Genomic DNA, 22,616 nt, shown 5'->3' with positions numbered 1-22,616 from the left:
ACCCTAGGTTCATAGAGTGTTTGTAGGTCAATGTCATGGAAGTACCATGAGAGCTGGATACCAGACTCCAAATGGTATCTATTTATTTAAATGAAAGTTGCTGACCAGTCAAAGAAGTTCTCTCTTCTCATAGTACATACAGTACAGGGCTGAAAACTGTACAGAAAAGATTTTACATAAAATAAAACAATTAATACAGTCCATAACAGGAATGGTTCTAGAGAACAACTACATTGTTTGTCACTGTGCTGTGTCTAGTGTCTCCCTCCTAACTGCTGGCTTCTCCATAAATACCCATTCACCATAAATAAAAATACTTCTCCAATCAACTCGCATATGCACACTCCAAATGTGTATTACTGTAGTGCAAAAGATTTACAAATATTAAACCATCAGAATTCAAAAAATTTAGAGGTGTCCTGTCAATAGTTTTAAAAACATTTCTTTTACAATAGTAGTGTATGTGGAAAAGCTTTTTGCACTGCAGAATTATTTTATTTGATCATAAGCAGTGTCCTCACAAGCATACATTACTTTAACCAAAACACACTACCTGTTGTGTGAAGTTAGTGTTTATGTCAGTCAGGAAGACCAGCGGTCTGTTTGGAACATAATTCAGTTTTGTCCTTAAATGAGTGCTGTTGTTGTCATTTTGGATAGTTTAATACTCACACATACACACACACACACACAAACATACACACATACACATGGACATGCTTTAATATGTTTAGAGAGAGCAGCAGAGCTCTCCTTCCTGCGTGCCCAGACAAGTATTATGTGGTTTTCAAAGGGGAAGCCTTCACTTTAGTGTGCGTGTGTGTGTGTGTGTGTGTGTGTGTGTGTGTGTAAAATGGGTGTGGGTGTTTTCTTGAGATCAATGCAGTTATAGAGAGCAGCGGGTTTTGACTACACACACACACACACACACACACACACACACACACACATACACACACACACTCTCTCCAGCGAGGCCTGTTCTTAGTCAAGTGTCACGCTCTGCCCTTGTGACATCTGGTCCCTGAAACCTCTGGAGTCCCCCCGTATGTATGTGTGTTAGTGTGTGTATGTGTGTGTAAGTGTGTTAAAGTGCATGCATGTCTGTGTTTGATTAACTAACCATTCTGCGTCTGTGTGACAGACCTTGCCAATATTCTTGTACTTGTTGTAAACCAACCTCCTCTTGAGTGTAGCATGCACGCTGTACTGCTGCTGCACCACCAGAGGAACTTTGTGTAAACTATACAGTGTAGATCATGCAGCAGCTTCCCTGTCTGAATCAGGCCTTTCTGATAATACAAAGAGTGTTTGGATTGTTCAGAAATGGTTTTGTATGGGGAGTCTTTTTGGGCCATTTGTGTCATGTGACCTGCAATACTGACTGTGACCACTATGCCAAAATTACCTCACAGCTCAGCGCTGTTCCTGAAGAAATGTTAGGCTAGCAGCTGTTTTTCAAAACAGCCAAAGCTCCACATCCTCACCTAGCTAGCTTCTTTTCCATGAGCTTCTATATCTCAGTGTATGTTCTCATAAAATGTTCATCAGTCCTTCTGAAATCCTGAAAGATGTTCCTGGGATTTTCTTCAGCCAAATCTTGTCTCTTAACAAAATTCAAACAGCAATTTTTGTTAGTGTTCAACTACTGCAGCTCCCATGATGCTTTGACAGTGCTAAGCTAAGGCTGCATCAGACTGACAGTAGCATCTGTACAAAACAATGCAGACTCGTCATTCATTTCAATATGACTGCTGTGTTGCCACCACATGAAGTGCTGCATCATCAGCAAAATGGTTTAACTTTGCTCCGTGCAATGTCACCCAGCAATTAAAAACAGGGAAGTGCACATTCCATAGAAACCATGCAGTATTTAGCTTAAAAGTGCCCTAAAAGGTGTAAATTGCTGTACAGATGCAGACGAATAGTGTTGTCACACTGCATTTCACTAGACAAGACATCTTCTAGTCTAAAATTGACTGGATTCTTTAGTAATTAAAAGTAATTAATATGTAAACACTTTATTTGCTAGCATGGCTAGCTCCTGCAGTTTACATACCCTGTCTACGCTCTTTCCTATCCTATCTGTTTTTTATTCTACAACATGAATCAACAACGCCTATACCAAAACCTTAAGAGTGTGAAATTTAGAGTATAGTTCAGGATGTTTGTCCTCTCTGAATTGTGTAGTTGTGTGTAAAACAATAGGGCTATAAACTGTTACTGATACAAGATGGCTTTCTTTACTGATCTTTTTATTTTAGATCCCAATTCAGCTACTGGAAACTAGCTAGCTAGTTAGCTTTTTCAAGCTCTGGTACTTTTTTGTTGTTGTTCTGTACATACACAGCTTCACAGTAAGCATTATAAGCAGTGCACATTGGTAGCATCACATAAAAGCCAAAATACCCTTGAGGGCTGCTGTTTATTGGGATTAATGGGAGGACTTCGTACCTCCACACACCACAGTTTTCCCGCAATCACTACGAAAAACGCCATCCTGGGGATTATTTCTGCAGCATATTTCTCACTGTGGATATTTTAAAAGTAACTGCAGCCCATTGCAATAACAGCAGTCTCTCAGAGGATGAAAAAACACGCACACGTGTAGCATGTTAAGTGTGAATTAATTGGATTGCTGCTGTTTTCAGCCACACTTTATGAATCTCATCTGTGGTAGGATGTGGAGTTTGGGTTTGCAACAATACAAATTGGCCTGATGGCAAACAAACTGGAGCAAATTAGCACTAGAAATGTTTACCTGTTTCCTTAACAAGCTGCATTCTCACTCTGCTGAGGCTGCCGCAGATTCTCTTTGCAGACTCAAACAAACTAAACTGTGTTCCAGTGGAACCATTTTTCATGTATTGTGTTTCTGTTTCTGTTTAGACACAGTGTCACAGTGAAATCCGAGTTTGATAGTGGGAACTTTGACTGAAATTAAGAGTTTGTTTTGTTTTGAGGCAAATTATTATTATTATTATTTTTACCGGTTAGTGAAGTGAAAGGGCCGCTCCACTGATTTTACACATAAAAATCAGTTTAATACTCATTACTCAGCTTGTGAACACAGATGTATAACGTCTTCTGTGGCTCTCTGTCAAGTCTGACAGAATCACTCATCATGATGTCATATTGATGTTGTCATGGTTATTTTCAGGTTGGACTTGGAATTTATAACAGAAATCTGTTTCACAAACTCAGGACATGGAGTATGAAAGATGTGGGTGTCTAATGAAGAGACACTATCCAGTTTCATTTGGGAAATGTAGGATCCAGTGTTTTTGGAGCTTGAGACTTGAGATAGTCAGGATATATTGGCCTCAGCTGCTTTGACTTTGACCTTCTTCTTTTAATCTGTCTCCTGTGAGTCCTTCAACTTTATGAAAGTGGACCTTTTCTGCTTTTCAGTCCCCATCTCTCTTTCCCTTCATTGCCTGTCATCTCTCCACTGTCGACTGTCAAATAAAGACATAAAATGCCCCCCCTAAAATTTATTGTATATTTATTTTATTGAGTCAAAGGAGGAACATGAAGTATATTCCTATAGTATTCATGTATTAAAGCTGAAACCGAAGGAAAAGTTGATTGTAGTCGACAACAATTCATTGTTTTACCTATCAATCAAAAATAAACATTCTCTGGTTTCAGTTCCTCCTCAATTTTTTTCTCATTTAAAGTCTTTGGGTTTTGGACTGTTGGTCTGACAAAGCAAGGAATTTGAGCTTTGGGAAATGAAAATGGACATTTTTTTTCACAGTTTACAGATGCAATAATGAAAACAATCATTAGCATCATTGCAGCTCTACGTTTGCATAAAGGAGGGAAGGTGGAGACTTAGCACCAGAAAATTGTACCTCTTACTAGTTTTGCTGTGGACTTTATTATCAACATATCTACTGATGTTCTGGTAAAAGTGGAGACTGCTCACTTATAAAAAAAAAAAGATGGTAGTCCTTCGTGTGACACTTATAGGTTGTACGAGTTGAGTCCGTGTTAAGGTCGAAAGTCGGGTCAGGTGACGATAAATTTCCACCACCCTCTTTATAACTATCTACTTCCTGTTTCTGTTTACGTCACCTCCAACTGATCTTTCCCATCGGAGGAAGAACGTTTCTCTCACTTTTCATTAGTAAAGGTTGATATTTGCATTTTCACACTCCAGTCTTTTCCTTCAAAGTCAAATGGTTAAACGGTTGAATGATTTTATGTGAGATAAACTTAGCCCTACAGAGTTACCGAATTTAATAAAATCGTGGACGGTTAAGTTCTCATGAAGTGGCCGCTGCTTACAGTAGCTTCAGTTATTTGGTTGTTTTCAGAGAAGTTGGGGGTTTTCAGGACGTCCCAAGGGTCCTTCAGTAAGGGACTCGCAGGCCAAATGAGGAACAACTTCGTTCTGAGGTCTTTTATAGGTTTCAGTCTCCTCACTGTCAGCACAAACACTAGATACAATAGACGCAGTGGAGACGGCCGAAGCAGACGTCTCTATGATATTATTGTCACATGTGTTTTACTGTAGGTATCTGTATGAACCTGAGTATCGCTCTGATATTTAAAAATTTCAGGCATTTTTCATGCACCAACTCCTCAAAGTTTGCTGTTGAAAGTACACAAGTGATGGCAGGAGGAGGGAGAGGAAAGAGGAGCAAAAGGAAAGGATGGGGGAGGGAGGGAGGAGCAGAAGGAAGGGACCAGGATGAGAAGGAAATAAAAACAAATGGAAAAGAGAGTAAGAGGAGCGGCGAGAGGGGAAAAGGAAAAGGTGGAAGCAGAGAGAAAGAGAGAGATCTCACCAGGGAAAAGAAGAGAAAACTGTCTCTCTCTCAGTCTCCGTCTCTCCATTAAATTTCACAAATTAAAGCGGTATTATCTTGAAATATTTAAAGGTTAGATGAATGTCGATAATGGATCTCGACAGCCATTAAGCTGTAATTGCTCTCTAATGTAGTTAGTGAAAGACATGGGATACAATTTGCAGCAAACACAGAGTGGGTGATGGTGGGGGAGGTTGGGGGAGAGTGAAGAGGGAGAGAGAGAGAGAGAGAGAGAGAGAAAGACAGAGATAGAGAGAGGTTGGTTTTTGTTTATTGATTTTCGTCTCAGCCTCTGATTTAAACCAGAGCTGTTGTTCTCTGCATTAGGTCTTAATAAGGCAAGAACAGAAACAGAGCATGATTAACTAATCAGAGAGAGGCAGAGGGGTGAGAGACCCAGAGAGAAAGAGAGAGAGAGAGCGAGAGAGATAGAAGTGAGGGGAAGGTGAGATTTTAACACCAGAAAGATGTCGTTTTTAACATCACCTCCTAAAGTGTAACATTGATTTAGAGCAGGCGTGCCAAACCTGGGGATTGGGGACCGCCCAAGGGATCGTGAAGTAAATCTGTTGGGTCTTGAGATGATTAGTAGGAACCAACATGTCTCACACACTGTCAGTCAATAGCAATGTTTCTGTTCTTAGATCTTTATCAGGTAAAATTCAATTAGTCAACAGCACTGACAGCATACTACATAAAACTTACATTGAGAGAGTCCACCAATCAAAACCCGCAGTGCATTTACATGTTTGAAGTCTAACAGATGTGTTTAATGCATTTCCTTTCTCATAATTATTGATTTATTTGCATTTTTTAAATGCACTAAGTAAACCTTGCAGTCTTCTTCTTCACAGCCTTTGTTGACGCAGTGCTATGCTCCTTGACACCCGCAGCAAGTATCACCTGTATTCTTGTGCACACATGTGTATCCTCATGTGAGTGCAAGATATAAACAAAAGGGGGACCCACTTGTAAGACATTCCCCTATAGCGCTGCCAGTAGTCCAGAATTCCACAGGGTATCTTTAAGGTTAATAAGTTCTTCCAGCTGTGTCGAAGGATGACGCAAATAGCTATATATTGTATTAAAAAGGATGTTATGTTTATATATATGTATGATTTATATATATTAGTCACGGTAACTCAACATATAATATTACAAAAATAGGTTACTGATGGGGTAATTGCAGAAAAAATCATCTTATATAAAGATTAAAGATCTATGAAATGAAGAACTGAAACACACATTTCTGCAACCCACATTTTCTTTCCTTATGTTTGCTTTTTTTTGTTGATAGTTTTGCCTCCATGGGATGAATATGATTCATGTGAAAGAATCTAAGAAGAGAAAATCACAGTTTGGTTTAACTGCTCACACAGACAAAGACATATGCAGCCTTGTGAGGGGTTGTAAGTAGATGTTGGTTTGTGTGAAGGGGTATCAAGCCAATAAAAGGTTGGGAACCATTGATTTGATTTGTAATAGACTTCACACAGCAGACACTTTGACATGTCAAAGCAGGAAAAACAGTATGAATGGAACTGAGGTGTTGTTAATGTTATCAGTTCCACCTGTGCTTTTCCTGCTTGTACTGATGTGTGAGAACATTTTTTTTTTATTATTTAACAAGACAATATCCTACAAAGTGACCAAAATGGTGCATTTGTTTTTATTTTATTCTTGGTCATCTGACACATTTGCATCATTTTATGACACAGATGTTCTCAATTTGACCAAAAGCTTGTATCTAGAATGAGAAGGTGCTTCACTGTAAAGACCTCAGCCAATCCAGATACCAGGTGAGCCATGTTTCCCTCTCATCAGCAGCTTTAAGGGAATACTCAACCAAATATCTAATGTAACCCAACTCTATCAACAGAAGTTATTGTGTAATTAGCCATATTTTGGGTTTTTGGGGCTGTGTGTATTTTGAGTATTTGGGACACACTGAGGATGCAGATGGGTAGTGCAGAAGTGGATTATGCTGAAGGAGTTGTTTGAGAGGTCTCTATGCATATTTTTCTGTCTCCATTAGAATCCAGTGTAACTGTAGTGAATCCAAGCTGACAGCAGCTGCCGTCCTTCAAGGCGCAGCAAGAGAAATACTTTTCTTTTGCTGTCTTTTTTTTAGGCTTACAAGGGGTCAATGTTTGATTCTCAAAACAGTTTTTCGGTGGAATATTCCTTTAAATATGCATTTGTCTGCAGTGTGGTCCATCCAGGAGGAATTTGTAACATGAGGAGGCTCCTCAAGGTGTGCAGATTTTTGTGAAGGTTTTTTTGAAAGCAGAGTGACAGGTCAGAACGTGATTTCTGAATGTCAGAACTCTCAGCTGCTGGTGGAGCGTTTGAGTCATTGCTGTCTCTGTGTAATGGTATATAGACATCTGAATAATTGCTCCTTAAATGTATTTTTATAACATCTGGATGTAGATATGAGACAACAATGATTTTTAAAATGTCCCATAATGCAGTGTTTGTTGTCACTCTGATAGAAGTGAGCACACTCTTCTTCTTCTTCAGAAATCTAATCAAGTCCAAAGAAACTGAGTGAATTTCTACAGGCGCTACATATCTGTGTGTGTGTGTGTGTGTGTGTGTGTGTGTGTGGGTGTGTGTGTGTGTGTGCTTCTTTCTGAGTGTGTGTATGTTGTGTTTCTTGCTCTGTGTGGGTGCGTTTGCTCTTTCGGTCTGAGTGTGTGTGTCATGCTGGTTGTGTGTCAGTGTGTGTGTGTGTGCGTGTGTGTGTGTGTGCCTTGCACCCATGCAGACATGCTAACTCGTTAGCGGCTTCTCACTCCTCGTTTCCAGAAAAGGAGGTGCCATCCAGGTGGCAATCCCACGATGCACCTCTCCCCAGTCGGCGTTAACGGTCGCCGTTGGTAACAACCTCGTCAGGGGAGAAAACACGGAATCTGCATTTTACAGAAAGGTTGAACCTTTTACTGTTTCTCAGCGACACCTTTCAATAATCACTTATAAATACTGAACTAATCAGTATCTAATCATGAGTAATTATTTAAATTCTAGTCAGAATTTCCCGAAAAACCATCAGTCTGAATGATAGGAAAATATACAGCATATGAAAATAGTAACAATAATAATTTAAATTTACAAAGTGCTTTACATACTGCAAGAGCAGATAATATGCAGCAGATATAATTTTCCACTGACTCAGATGTTGCAGTGTCTTAGATTTGACTCAGCAGAATCAGTGAAGCGATGCAACAAATAGAAAGAGGAAAGGAAATAATGTCATAACAGTTATATTTTTTTTATCTTGACCTGACATTAAGTGGAAACTTAAGTACAGTGAGTTCCTGGTAAGTCAGACTATTCATAGTATTTCGCTAAAGTGGAAGTATGCACATTTCCAGCTCTATATTTTTAATTTGGGGCTTTATAGAAATATCTTTGCATGATTTACCATTCAAAAGCTCCTTATTTATCTTGGCTCTTTATGCATCCCCTCAGTTCAGTTCAGCCTCTGTCTGACACAGGTCATTTTAGCTTCTGTCTCTTTAAGGCCTTCCTCCAGATGAGCCTACTCTGTTGTGATTTGCCAGCTTAAGGAAGCTGCATCTCAGCTGACTCCCGGCAGCTCAGGAGGCTATGTAAACAGACAGTAGTAGTTGGATTTTGCCTTCTTTTTCTTGCTCTATACTCAAAATATAAACTTTTCAAATACATCTGTTGACGTCTGAGCCCAAAGCAATCGCAATAACCTTAGCAACAAAGACTATGGAAGGGATCTGATGTCAGTTTGATGAGGAAGTAGAGGTAACTTTGTAAACAGAACGTTCAGAGCAGGCTGAAGCCCTGGCTTTTGACTTTCAGGGAGTTTGTCTATATATGGTCACCTCAAGTTTTGGAATTTTGACCATGTTTAACATCCAACATCTGACACTATAACAGCCAATGAATAATATAAGACAGAAAATCACAAAAAGCATGATATGTCCCCTTTTAAGATTTTATGATAAGCTGATAAAAAAAACATTCAAATGTTGTTTTGTAGCTATCAGGACACATGAGATCTGTAAACAACGTAATGTAGTTTAGGTTTGAGGCTGGTTTAGACTGGCCTGACCTCAACTCCATCCAACACTTGACCGCCAGTAAGGCCTTATGGAAAAATCCCCACAGCCAGGCTCAAAAATAGACAGAAGAGTCTAGGCTGTTGTAGCAGAAAATTGGCTTTGTAATGAGATATTAGATAACCCCAGATTGGTGTAACGTTTTGGTGTCCATATACTTTTGGCCATGTGGTGTACAGAGAGAGGCGGGGGGGAGGTGCAGATTCTTCCTCCTCACATCTCTGTTGACAGGCTTCTAAATAATTACTGGAAGAGAGAAACAGACAAACACATTAGTTTCAGTCTCACTTATAATCACCGTGTTTGTGCGAGAGAAAGAGTGTGCAGGCCAAATTAGCAGTGTTAGTACTTTGTTAACAACACAGAGTCTCTTACTCTCAGTCTTTCTTTCTTCCTGTCTTTGTTTAATCACTGTTTTTCTTTTGTCTTTGATCAATGATAGCAGTCTCCAGGTATGAAAATGGACTCATCTAGATGAATATTGAAACAATGTGTCAATGAATCTATTAGTTAATAGATGGGGAATTATTAAATAGACAATGATTTGGATAATCAATTAATTGTTAAAATCATTTATAAAAGAAAAATTGTGGTAAATTGAACATCTTCGGGTGTTGGACTGATGGTTAGACAAAACAAACGATTTGAAAAGGTTACCTAGGCCTGTTGAGCATTTTTTGTAACAAGAAGCTCTATTCTAAATGCTCTTCATCAGGTCTTGTACTTTAATTGTGCTTTAAACCAAGTCTTCCTCATCTCAGTCTGTGTGTAGTGCTGATGTTTGGCTGGTAAACAGTTAAACTGTTCTGTGAGGTTGCAGGTTTGATGTCCAACTCACTATGTCCTTGAGCAACACTCTGATTTACAACCTGCTGAGGTATTACAGATTAGGATTTATTTATGGACAAAGTAACAAACAAGGGTGCATACTTGTGTCTAGCCCACAAAATGATATTCTGGATCTTGTGAAGGCAAAGCGTGCTGTTCTGTTTTTGTAACATGCGGCAGCAACAGCAACAGCATGCGCTGTGTTTTGGTTCTCGTATCATGGTCACATAACTACAATTATTTCTAAATAATTTTCGTTCTTTTTCCACCACTGAAACCAGACTGTCCAGACTGAAATATATCAACCACTATTGGAAGGATTGCCATGAAATGAAAAGACATTTTTGTTTTTTAGTGAAATGTCTCCACAAACTATTTGATAGATTGCCATGAAATTTGATCCATACATTCACGCTCCCATCAAGATGAATTTGAACAACTTTGATGATCCCTTTATGTTCCATATAGCACCATCATCAATTGTCCAGTTCTTTACTTTACAACCAAATTCCTGCAAAACTAATGACACACCCATCAATTCCAGCTGTAGTTTGTATTAATTAGCAAATGTCAGCATGCTAACACGCTAAACTAGGATCATGAAGGTGGTAAACTTTATACTAACCTACTAAGTTAGCATTTAGCTTAAAGCACCACTGTACCTAAATGCAGCTTCACAGAGCAGCTAGCGTGGCTGTAGACTGTCAGTCTGGTTGGCTGTTTCTCAAGTTTATTTGTCTTTTGGCCCACCTGCATCTAATTAAAATACCTATTGTTTTTACCTGTTACAAGTATTTTACCCATGAGCATCCAAACTATGTAAAATAAAACAGCACAGTGTAGCGTCTGACCGTAAGTTGTCAAGTCATTCCAAGCAACATGCATTTAGCATGATGGACTTGATTGTAAGAAACCACTGAGCAGCAGTCAATTCTTCCTGACTCTTTAAGCATGAAGAACTGCATCTGTCTCCTTTAACCCACAATTCCTTGTGTCTTGGGATTACTTCCCACAGAGTAAATTGTTTAGAGGACAGAGACTGACGTGTTCAGTATTTAGTGCCTCATCAGGAGGAACAAAGAGAAATGAGGGTTCTTGGTGTGTAGGTTGTAGGATGTTTCTTTCTCCGCACACTGACTCTGTGTGAGTGATTTCTCAGTAAATGGCTGCTAATGCTGTGTTGCTTTCAGTGGTCATCTATTATTAGCGGGTTGGACCAGAGCTGATGGAATTCACCTGAGGCCCGCTCTCACTTCCCCATCACTGCCGCAAACCAACTGCTACATAACTAATGCACAGGGCTCTTCCTGTACAGGTGCATGTGGTGCGCGTGTGAGAGTGTGTATGTGTGTGTGTGTGCGCGTGCGGCTATTTTTAATCCAATCCCAACCGCAAAGATTCACGACACCCAAATTTATCTTGTCAGGCTGTGGTAGCCACAGCAGCAGCAGCAGCAGCAGCACATTTTTCTTTACATTTACTGGAAAAGAGTCTCACTGCTGCTTCATTCTGAGATGAAATGATTGGGAAAATCATACGTTTTGTTTTCTTTTTCAACCACCAGAAGGTGCAACGGACGTAACAGAGATGTTGGATAGATGAATTAATGACTCATGCTTTTCAGTAGCACTGTGTGAAACATGATGGTACTGGTAACAGCAGTTAGTAAATTTAAGATTCGTGTGAAACTGGAAAAAACTGGTTGACTTCAAGGAATATCCATTACAAAGAATTTGAAATTGTCTTTAATGTGGCTCACAAGTAGCTAAAAACACAAAGTATTAATGGAATAAAAGCATTTTGGATTAAAAAACTGGTAACTGGTTTCAACTTTATAGGTTCATCTGAATGGATATTTTGAAATGTCCTCACTGGATTGTGTTGGAGCTCTCAGAGGCCAATAATGTGTGCTAATTTATATTTGAACATCTTTTATTCTAAAGTCAATTATTAAAACCAAAATTAGTTAAAGTAACCAGTGAGATCATCAGTGTTAAACTGCCAGACCTGTCTGACATTTTCCACAAGTGAGCAATTTCAAAGGCTCGAGCCATTTTTGTCCTATTCATCCTCCGTATGGAGAGTTGGAGCTTCCCTCTGGACGGACATTCAGATTATCAAAGGCCAGGTCTAACAGGGTGAGAGAGTCTCTCATGGTGGATGATGTTTTAAGCATTGATGACTGGGTTTGATCTTTAGGTTTTATGTCATATTGTCATTGATAGATTTATGTACAGCTTGTGTGGCAGGCTTTAGCATATGCTGTACATATTTTAATGTTTAATGTCAGTCTCATTGGTAGGGGGGCCTTAAAGAGACATGAGCTAAAACTGCCTGTTCAGACAGAGGCTGAACTTAGAGGCTGCATAAAGGGTCAGTGCAAGATAAATTTTTGATTTGAGTTTTTTGAACTGTGAATCATGCAAAGCTACTCTAGTGGGGTCCCAGAATAAAAATATAGAGCCGTAAATGAGCATAATAGGTCCCCTTTAAAATTACAGTTGAATATGAAGTCGTGTTAGCGCCCCCTAGAGGCTTGTGTGTGTGTTACAGTCACAATATATAAAGGAAACAGCATTTAAACCATTATGACTCATTGAATTGAAATCTGCTGAAATGTGGAGTCTAAAGGATTGTGTATAGTAACAAGAAATTAGAGCCATTAGGAAGGAGGTCAAAGGTCACAGCGAGGTAGAAATGATAGTTCAGTAAATTAAATGCCAATTCATTTTTTATGTCAGATCTTTGAAGTTTAAGTCTTTATTCTCTACTATCACCATGATATACTGCAAACACACACACTAACTGGAAATCCACTTCAAAATCGAGATGTGAGCGGTGCGTAAGTGCCACTGAAGCGTTCTATCCATTCAATCCACAGCAACTCCGACCAGCGTTCGGATGTCTCGTCTCTGTCCACACAACCAGCTGTCTGTCAGCAGCAGCTCCTGATGTGCTGAGAGGACAGCGGCTGGCCAGACTGACCGACGGTAGAAATTTACGGAACCAAAAAAGTTTTCGTGAAGGCACCACGGGAATAAATTGACCCTGTTTGTATTTATTGATTCATTGATATTTCCATGGCCACAGCAGCGGGGGTGAAGCACAAGAGTAATGGATGTCAGAAATGCTTGTGGATTAGTCATTACAGTATACTGCTATGGGTAAAAGTCACAGGAGAATGGAAATCATATTTATTCTACCTATTTTAGAAAGAAAAGAACCTATATCTACAGTAGCTGTATCTACTGCTACATATTTCAAAACAGTAAAGGGAAGTTCAACATTCAGTTCATGTAAAAACAATAATAATAATACTAGACATTATGCCTAATTGTATGTTTATGGCTAAAACAGATCAAATCGATGACATTGGAAGAATAAGTAAGCAAACAACATGCAATGGACAGTGTAATGGACATGGCAAGAAAGTAAAACAGGTTCAAATGACTTTTTTTTTAACAAGCCAAGTCATAAATATGAGTTTTTAACCAGGATTTCTACTTCATTCTACCTCAGTAGAATGGTTATTGCTCAGTCTCCACCAACTACAGTGTAAAATATCCGAAGCTCTGTAGCTGCTAAGTGTTTCACTTTTCTTCACCAGCTAGTTCTTATATTTGCATGTTAGCTGTTTGGTGCTGGGCTGATAGTGTGCATTGGGTTTATCAGAGCTTGTTTGCTGAAAACAGCTGCCTGCTGCTGCTGGAAACAAGGTTATTGAGAACTGTGAGACTGAACTATTCAGTAAATGTGCCGTTAAACCAATACTATGAGCTACAAGAGGCTAAAAAAACATGATGAAGGGGCACTGCCATTTGGTGATTTAGCAAGTAAGTAACTAATTAAAAGGACAGTAAAATCATCTCTAGAACAGAGGTTTCAGCTTGTTAAGATTTTAAAAATGAACCAAGTTCCCTGCTTTCCTTTTCAAAAGCACTAGCTCCTCTTTAGATCTCTCTAGCTGTTTGTTTCATAAAAGCAGTTGTCACATTTTCCAGCGGCTGATTTCTTATTTTGGAGTGAACCTCGCCAATTCCTCGGCGGTATCAGCGGGAGGGTCCTGACTGGAGGACGAGAGCAGAGGAAGAGCTGATAGGAGTCGAACCCCTCTGGCTCGGCGCTCAGTCATGTTTACACTTGACGACAGGACGCCATGAAAGAGCGAGGAGAGGCGGAAGATAAAAGGCAAGAGAAGAAAGAAAGTAAAGAGAGGGAATGAGAGAGATGGGGGGGGGGGGGCAGAGAGAGGAGGGGGGGAGGAAGGTGAGGGAGAGAGGAGAAGAAAGGAAAGAGGACTGAGAGGAGGAGAGGTTGTTTTTAGTGTTAATGAAATCTGATAAAGGGTTGATTCAGGATGAACAGTGTCGGTGATGCTCAGATGACAAATTTAACCTTAAAGCTTCATGCTAAAATTACATTAGAAGCCTCAGTTAAATAAAACCTGCTCTTTATAGGATTGTTAGCATTAGCAATTGTTAGCACACAGTTGAGTTTTATAACATCAGCGTTTAGATAGGAGGGTGCTGTTGGGAATGTATTTAAACCATTCAGCTGGAAACCTTGGATTCACTCAATCGAGGTGTTTCTTTTTCCTCATGGTTCACAAGCTGTTTGCCATTTATTGTTGTTTATGCTTCGTCAGTTGATCATAGTAAATAACCAGCCAACTGAAAATCATGTAAACACCATACCTGCAATTGGATTGGCTGTTGTATGAACTGAAATGTAAAAAAGTTCAGTTTTAATTGAATTAGGTCACAATTATCATCCCCTGCAATTATCAGCTAATGCATCATTTTCATGGCTGATATTTTGAGATGTTATAGCATTAAAAGCACACGTGTAATTTATAATATTATCGGCTGCATCCCGTTTATGTGAGTCATCATTAATGTCGCAAGCTTCACTGGTGTGTTTCCTGGTATGACTGGTTTGAATTTCTGCTGTAGAAAAGGTCCACGGCACGTATCGATACACAAAGCAACTGATGAAACTTAGTCGCACGAGGTTACATGAAAAAGGTTTCATATGTGGCAGAGAGTTCAAAAGATGGGGAAGCACCTAACCATGGAACCAAAGCCAGAGCCTTAAGGGTCCGCAGAGGCATGCAGGTTGTTGAATAAAACTTTGAACTAAGACATTAATTCAGTTCATTTGTCCATTCATCCGTCTTTCACAATATTGTTTAGTTTTTATTCACTGAAGAAAAATGTAATGCATTTTGTCATGACAGAATTAATGTACCGCCCAGCAAGCAACCCAGTGATACAAATCAAACACCCCCACAGTGAAACCATGTGTCTAGCAGGTGAAAAATAGGTAAAAAATATGTGAAAACAGCCATAACGTTTTTCAAAAATGCTGCAGCATTATGGGAATTCAAGTGACTCTCAAAAGAGAAAAGAAGTCTGATGCATAAGTGAGGGGAAAGCAGGAAAGCAGAGAAGATCTACTGGCTTGCTTAAGTCTTTCTTGGTGACTGCTAATGGTGTATTTAATCATATTACTTGGCTAATGTTTTAATGCATGTGGCACCTGCCCTCTTTGTTCAAACATATACAATGGCAAGCATTTTCCTTTCAAAGAGGACATAGCAAGACATTGTTACAGTACCACAAAACCTTTCAAGGAGGAAGTCGCGGTAGATGGTTGGATGCACAAAGCGTCTGACTTTGTCCCTGAAGATCACGTCGTCTAGCAGCAGTCAGTGTTGATTTCTTCAATACATGATCGCCATCTTTCCCGAACCTTAACCACATAGTTTTAGTTGCCAACCAACATGTTTTTGTTCATACGATAATTGGAACAACTGTCTTGTGAATTGAATCATAATCAAATGAAATGATTCCTCATTTCCTGTTGACACTTTTTGAACCCCCTGAAGGACCCTTCAAGGTCTCCAAGTACTGGAACGTTCTGAGCATTTTGGATTAAGCAGCTTTTTTTTTTAAGTTGTTACTAAAAAACAAACAAAAAACACAATAGATTTAATATTCCAGACCTGTTGTTGTATTCGGAGAGAGGAAAGGAGGGATGAAGGGAGGAATCAGCCACTTTGCCACTGCTGAAAGAAGGAAGGAGAGGGAAAAAGAAGAAAATAAGATGCAAGGCTGTTTTTTATTTTCCCTGCTAATTAAAAGCAGATGTCAAGGTACAACTGAGCTTGTTTAACGCAGCACAACTGTTTCCTGATTTTCTTTCTAGGCTTCTCTGCACTTGTTGAGAGACCATTTTGCTTCTACTCATCCAACCCACTGGACTTTCTCCAGTTTCAAAAATCCCTCTCTCTCTCTCTCTCTGTATGATTAAGTCTTGTTCGTCCCTCTGCTTGCATTAGCTCTAAGCTGGCAGGTGTCTATGAGATAGAGTTTTATAAAGCCAACAAACACAAAAACCTCCGCAGAGAGACAGGAGCCTTAATTGAATTGTCAAACACAAATCTACCCAGAGTCGGTTTGAGACAAAAACTCATCCGAAACTTGGTCTGTCTGTCTCTGTGACAGCTTAACTGTCTCACTGCCTCATTGTCCACCCGTCTGTCTATCCGTCTGTCTTTCATTTGTTTTTTGGCGTCCACTGAGACTGTTTAAGGGGAATTCAGGGACGAGTTGTTGGAAAATAAGATGTGACGCAGGTGTTTGCCTCCAGGGAGTATGTCATTTTTGGAGTGTTTTGACTGTATTTCTTAATTCATATTTTAGGATGACACGTTCTCAAAATGTAACTGTAACTTTCTGTTGTGTTCCCATCACTTTAATGTCACAGAGAGAAAGATGAGTCATTTCAGTCATTTCAGTGTCATTTTGCTTTCACTTGGGAGTAGTAAAGGTGTTTAAGTCCCGTTAAAGTGAAAACGAAATAAGTAGCTTCAACTTTAATATATACAGTCATACAGAAGACATAATAATCAGTGCAAGTGTTGCATGACCTGTGTGCACGAGAGAGGTGTGAGTGAGCATCATGGTGACCACAACTTTTTTCTCGCTCTTAGTTTGTCTGACAAGTCATCCACATGTTAGTTGATGAACACGTTAGCTAGCTTAACTTTTTTTAGCACAAGTACTTCTACTTTTGGCATTTTGTAGCTGTTACCAAACAGCTTCGGGTGGATAACCACCACTCTCTGGACTGGAGTAGAGCCGACCCTGATTTGCATGTAGCCGAGAAAACTAAGGTGGGTTTGATCAGATTCACAGTTCTGGAAAGAGATACACAAACGTGCCCACTTTAAGTGAAAGCGTGTTAGGATCTCATTAGAATTTTATCCAGATATTAGACACTTGATATTATAAGTGGAGCATACTGTATATTTCAGGTGTCCTGTTACAATTACCTGCCAGAAATGGGTATATTGCTTGGAATTGGTGTTACTTAGAAAATACATCATAATGCTTATTACTGTTAGTAGTTGATGATGTGTCCTGACTCATAAAAGTTCGGTTTAATGTGATAGATAGGAGCAAATATTTTACAGTTATCATTATTATTATCATTTTTATTGTTATTTTAAAATATATTTGTATCTAAAATTAATTTGTGATGAAAGTAGTCGGACTAATTAAAAGTTTTAGAAGGCTGCATAACTTCCTGCTACTGAAAACATTAATGTTCCAGTCATTACTCCACAATCATGTCGCTATTAAAGCTGGGGTAGGCAACTTCTGGAAATAAAGCTAGCTTTAGCATGAGACTCCTACGGAAGCAGCTCCGCTCCCCCCCCCCCCTCCCTGTTTCTGCTCCGTAGCTCCGCCCCACCCCTCACCTGTGTCCTTGTGAACTCGCGCAGCCGCTGTATTGATTTCTCTCCAGGGACTGGAAGTAACAGAGCTTTTCTGTTGGGTTTTACATCATGCTTTACTTGTAAAACATCATCCTCACAGGTAAGAACTACATACATTTTTACAAACAGTTGCCACAATATGAAATAAGAGATCGTAGTTAGCCTTAGTTTAGTGTTACAGTTTGGCAATGCAAACTCTAAGGCCCGCCCACTTTTCAGTAGTCCAATCAAATGCAGGATATGACTGAAATCCCTCTTGTAACTTTACACCGCTGTACACTGGGAAATACATCACAACACAGAAACTAGCGATGCTTTAACTTCCGTTTCATAGGGCCGTTAAATTTTATTACACTTATTACAGTGCAGGTGCCCTGCTCGCTTGTTTAGGTGTGTTGCTCCAGTAAAGTATGTCAGTCTACCTGTTCCAAGTCACCTGCTGACTTGATGCTCTAGGAGCTGCTCTGTGGTCAGAGCTGGAACTCCAGAGATGAGCCCAAGCTGTCATGGGTCTGAGGGATGCATCACTGTCTTTCTGGGCATCCCCTCGTCATCAGCCAGCTGTCTTCTCATGATGGGGCTCTGCAGGTCTGGCATGTAACTATAGTCCTTTGGAACTGCATAGCATATAAGCTCCAGACTTTGCAGTACCTAAAGAAAAAAAGATAAAACATGACACAACAATAAGTACATGATGACACCTTTGATTGTAGTAGTTTTTGTAGTAGTTGAATTTGTAATTGTAATTATAAATACATGTAAGTCAGGGATTTATTAACGTAATTGGGTATAACGTACAGCAAAACGTCAATCCTGTTTTTCATTGCTGGTCTATGGACATGATGGTTATAATCCAGGCCTCATACACAGGTGGGCTGGAGAAGAACCTCTTGGAAGCGCACATGAAGATGTGGCTGTGAAATGACTCAAGTTATGCAGTTGATCTACATGTAGTACAAATGGCAAATTATAAAACACTTTAAATATATTTTCTCTAATAATAAAAGGATAAAATACATTCTTATTTCTTCACCTGATATGTCCAAAGTGAACCATGTGATTATGAACACACACTTTATTACTAAAAATGAACTATACACTTACCTGAAAGGCAAAAACTTTTCCACATCCCTCAGCCACAGATTAAGGTCCTGTGTGCAGTCTTGCTCAGTCCAGATGTCGCTGTGGCTCTCGGGTAGCGGTCCGTGGTGGCAGGTGACATGGTGCAAAACACCGGTCCGCAATGATTGAAATCACACAGACAATTTGGGTAAAATGAGACAGACAGTTCAAAAAGTAATGCAGTAGTCAATATCAATAAATAAGAAAATCCATAAAGGCCAATATCTGCAATGAAAACACGTCTGATAAGGAATGAAAACTTACCCCTGACTGTAGCTAGATCATTGTGTAAATTGAAGAAAGCAACACAAGCCGCACAAAGTGGTGACCGACAACCAGAGTCCCAGTAGAAGTGCCTAATTGGTGGATACTAAAACACATTCAACTGGTGGACATGAAAAATACAACTCACCAATCACGAATCGATTAGCCTGCTGCTGCCTTAAACACACTGCGAGTGTAACTGCCCTGATTTTGCCAAGTGGTTGTTGTCCTGAGATCAACATTTTGTATGATAGCCCTGGGACAACAACTGCCTCAGCCAATCAGTGTTTCTGATGTCAGGTAAAAATAGCTGTGCAAAGAGGCTCAAGTTACAAGCTGAGACCAACATGAAAGTTTTCAAATTTATTAGTTAGTTTACACTAGTCTGCTAGTACAGCTATATTACTATGAGGATATTAAAATGCATAATTGCTTTTTAGATTAGCATTAGCCACTATGGAAGTAAGCTAACATTCGCTTGCAAAGATGATCTAAGTTAGTCGAATTGCTATACCAAAACTGAGGAGCATTGCTATATTTCTGGTTCAAACTGAAAATGATATTTAGATGTTGATATTTTTACAGTGTGCCTAGCTAAAATAGCTAAAACTTTGCTAGGTAGCAAACATGAACAAGCTAGCAGGCCACAAAGCCAATATCAACTTTTGTAAATATAAATAATATTTGATTCAAAAAGACATTTGATTTCTTTTTATATTTAAAGGGCACTAGCAAAATATCTAGCTTTAGCTAACAAGGCATAAACTCCCCTCAGTTATTGATGTTGGTTGAGCTTAGGGTAGTGATAGATTCAACAATTTTATGGGCAATGCTGCAGGCAACAAGCAGCAGTGAGTGCTAGGGTTGAAAATCTATCCAATATGCTGAGGCAACTCTTAGGGTACTGTTTAACAACAGAAATTGTCTGTATTATTGCTTAGTCTGTCACTATTCTTGGATTAGGGATACTCTGGGCAATTTTTTGGGCAACAGCCCTGCATGAGCCCACTGAAAAATTTTGGGAAGTTTCCGCTGTACACACGTCTTTACCGGAGGTAAACAACACATGCGGGAAAATGAAGTTAGCAGCTTACCTGTACCGGAGAAGAACGACAAGCTCAGAATCCAACTTTAGGTCGATGCAAAGTTCTCTCCATCTCTGAAACGCTTTGCCGATATATTGACACGTGTTTTATTGCATTTATTTTCATACTGTCTTTTAGACTCTCTTTTTGATAAGTCCATCTTCCTTTTTTGCGGTTGCTTTGATGCTTGTAGGCAGTTGTTGCCAATGCTGGAATAACAGCTTTTTCTCCAGGATTTTCCGCCATTGAATCAGACCATCTGAAGGGACGTGCACATGCATCTGCATTTGTACAACAGCCAATAGGAACGCCTGCTCTCTGAAATGACCCATGATTGGCTTAAATCTCCTGTCACAGGCTAGATTTTCTAAAGCCGGAACACAGAGCCAAGAGGAGGTGCGGAAGTCTAGTATTCTCTCAGACCACTTGAATGACAATATGCTGAAAGGTTATTATGGAATTTTTGCCCAATGACGCCAAAAAAAAAAAAAAAAAAAAAAAAATCTGCCTACCCCAGCTTTAAATCAGTAACCACTTCAATAAACCCTGTTTTCTTTTTTTAATTCTGCTTGCAACTAGTTTCCAGCCAGCCTTTGGCACTGTGCCTTCATGTGCATTGTTCTCACTTAGTCTTTATAAAAGTTTTGCTAACTCTGCTGCTTTTTAGCTTCCGACCAGTTTGCACAATTTTTTTTTTTTTTTTTTTTTTTTTTTTTTTGAATTTCCTTTTGTTCCTCTGGTTGTGATGGTGTGTAGAGATCTAAGCCACAGTTGGCTCGGCTTCACATGGGCCTGTGTGGAGAGACGAGGGGGTTTGTCAAAGGAATCGCCTGCGCCGCTTATTCTTCCTCCACCACAGAGATGGAGAAAAAAAAACAAAACAAAAGAAAAAACAAAAAGGAACGGCCTTCTTATTATCAATATTAATCTCTCTTTTTGGAAAGGCATCTGTAGGCTCTGAGCTCGGCTGTCTTTAAAAAAACACAACGCCGCTGATTCAAGAAAGCCATGTTTGAACTTGCTAATGTTTTTTTCTCTCTTACTTTTTCTGTCTCTCCCTCCCATTCTCTCTTTCTCTCTTTCTTTCTCTCTGTCTACATGAGCTATTCTCTCTCTTCATTTAGCGTGCCATTAGCTCTCCAAGCTGTTGTTTGTTTTCTTGCTTGAATGTGCTTTTTTTGAACAAAAGAGCAGAAAAACAGGCAACTTAAAAAAAAAAAAGACACAAGTGACTAAAAATAAGCCATGTACTGTTTTTGTTATGTGTGTGTATGTGTGTGTGTGTGTTGGTGGCTGCAAATGTTTTCTTGTGTGTCTGTATGATTGGTTGCATGCTTATGAAAATGTGTGCACATGTGTGTGCGTGTGTGTGAGGGCACTGGCACTAAACTTACTTGGGTCCAGATGTTCTAATTATAGAACAGCTCTGCTGCCTAATGACAGGAAGCGCTGGCCCCTGTGTATGTGCACATGTGTATGTGTGTGCATGCATGTGCAAGAGAGAAAGTTACTGACAGACACACTAACACATTGACTGAATGTGCGTGAGACAGAAACATGAATGAAATTCTCATCATTAACCTCTTGAACCCTGATTTCCTCCTTAAATTATCCCTTAACTAGTTCTAAAGTTTGATACAAACCTTCCCTCTCTCTATTCGATGGCAACATATATATATTGTTTATCAGTTAGTTCCAGCTCTTCATTGAAGCTATATGATGTTTACACTTAGTGAAATATTCAAAACCAAGACTTAATGTTCTTTTATGGATGCACTATTACCATAAATTAAGTCTTACATATTTCAACATCGTAAAATTTTTATTTGGCATTTATTTTTGTTTTGTTTGAAATTTTTTTGCTGCTAGTTTCAAAGTGATGTCTTAATCTCGGTAGTATGATCAAATCTGAACTCTTTTTCATGACCTCAGTTTGAAAAATATATACATTCTTTTCTACAAATCACGCTTTTTTCATTTAGCTACCGTAATAATCAAAGTTGTTTTCAAATGTTAAATGTACAAGAACTTTGTCTGAACTAGAAAAGGGTTTTCCGAAGAAAACGTGTGTGTGCATGCTGCTGAAAATTTCCACCTGGAACATTTGAAATAAATAGAAAACAAATGAAATAGAAATTCTGAAAAAGAATGGTACAGTTTTACACAGACAGTGAAAGTGTGCTTCCCTTCCCACCTCCTGTCAGATATTAAAAAAACACCCTTGTAATGTTGACCCTCGTGATGAAAATGCAGGACATGTCTTCCAGGTGATCAGCCCACAGTGATGAGAGTGGGAGGGACTATTAAACCTCACTTTTTGATATCTGGTCAAGATAGTACAAGAAGATTATGTGCTCAGTTTTGTGCTCAGGAACTATTAGAAAGTGATCAAGATTGTGAATCTGATCAGATGTTTGATGCCAACTTTCAGTTGACATCTTTTGATACTCAGTGTTTCAGACACATTTTGGTAAGCACTGAGGTTAAATACTTAAAGCAGCAAGTCATAGTGGTCGGATTAAATGGTTGGCATACGAAGCTCAGGACTCTGACACTAGAAACTGGGGTTAACATCTTGTGTGTGGTTATGTTAGGGGAAGATTGTTGTCGGGTTAAATAT

General features: G+C 39.3%; 1 protein-coding gene and 1 long non-coding RNA gene across 9 annotated transcripts in view; one reads left to right on the top strand and one right to left on the bottom strand.

Moving 5' to 3' along the window:
- LOC137170309 (transcription factor 4-like) overlaps positions 1 to 22,616 on the top strand; it is a 238,616-nt gene that overhangs the window by 30,366 nt on the left and 185,634 nt on the right. The gene's annotated exons all lie outside the window — the stretch shown is intronic.
- LOC137170311 (uncharacterized) lies at positions 13,944 to 21,533 on the bottom strand. 3 transcript variants are annotated; one of them, XR_010924596.1, is made up of 4 exons: positions 18,630 to 21,533; positions 18,324 to 18,439; positions 17,948 to 18,176; positions 13,944 to 15,809 (listed from the first exon to the last, which is right to left on the bottom strand). It is a non-coding gene; the product is annotated as an uncharacterized lncRNA (long non-coding RNA). The 3 variants fall into 3 exon arrangements; XR_010924597.1 differs by having other exon boundaries at positions 17,962 to 18,176; XR_010924595.1 differs by lacking the exon at positions 13,944 to 15,809 and having other exon boundaries at positions 16,032 to 18,176.

This window comes from Thunnus thynnus, chromosome 19 (assembly GCF_963924715.1).
Source record: "Thunnus thynnus chromosome 19, fThuThy2.1, whole genome shotgun sequence".
Classification (NCBI taxonomy): Eukaryota; Metazoa; Chordata; class Actinopteri; order Scombriformes; family Scombridae; genus Thunnus; species Thunnus thynnus.
Note: the sequence above shows the minus strand (reverse complement) of the source record. Positions and strands in the feature narration are given on the sequence as shown.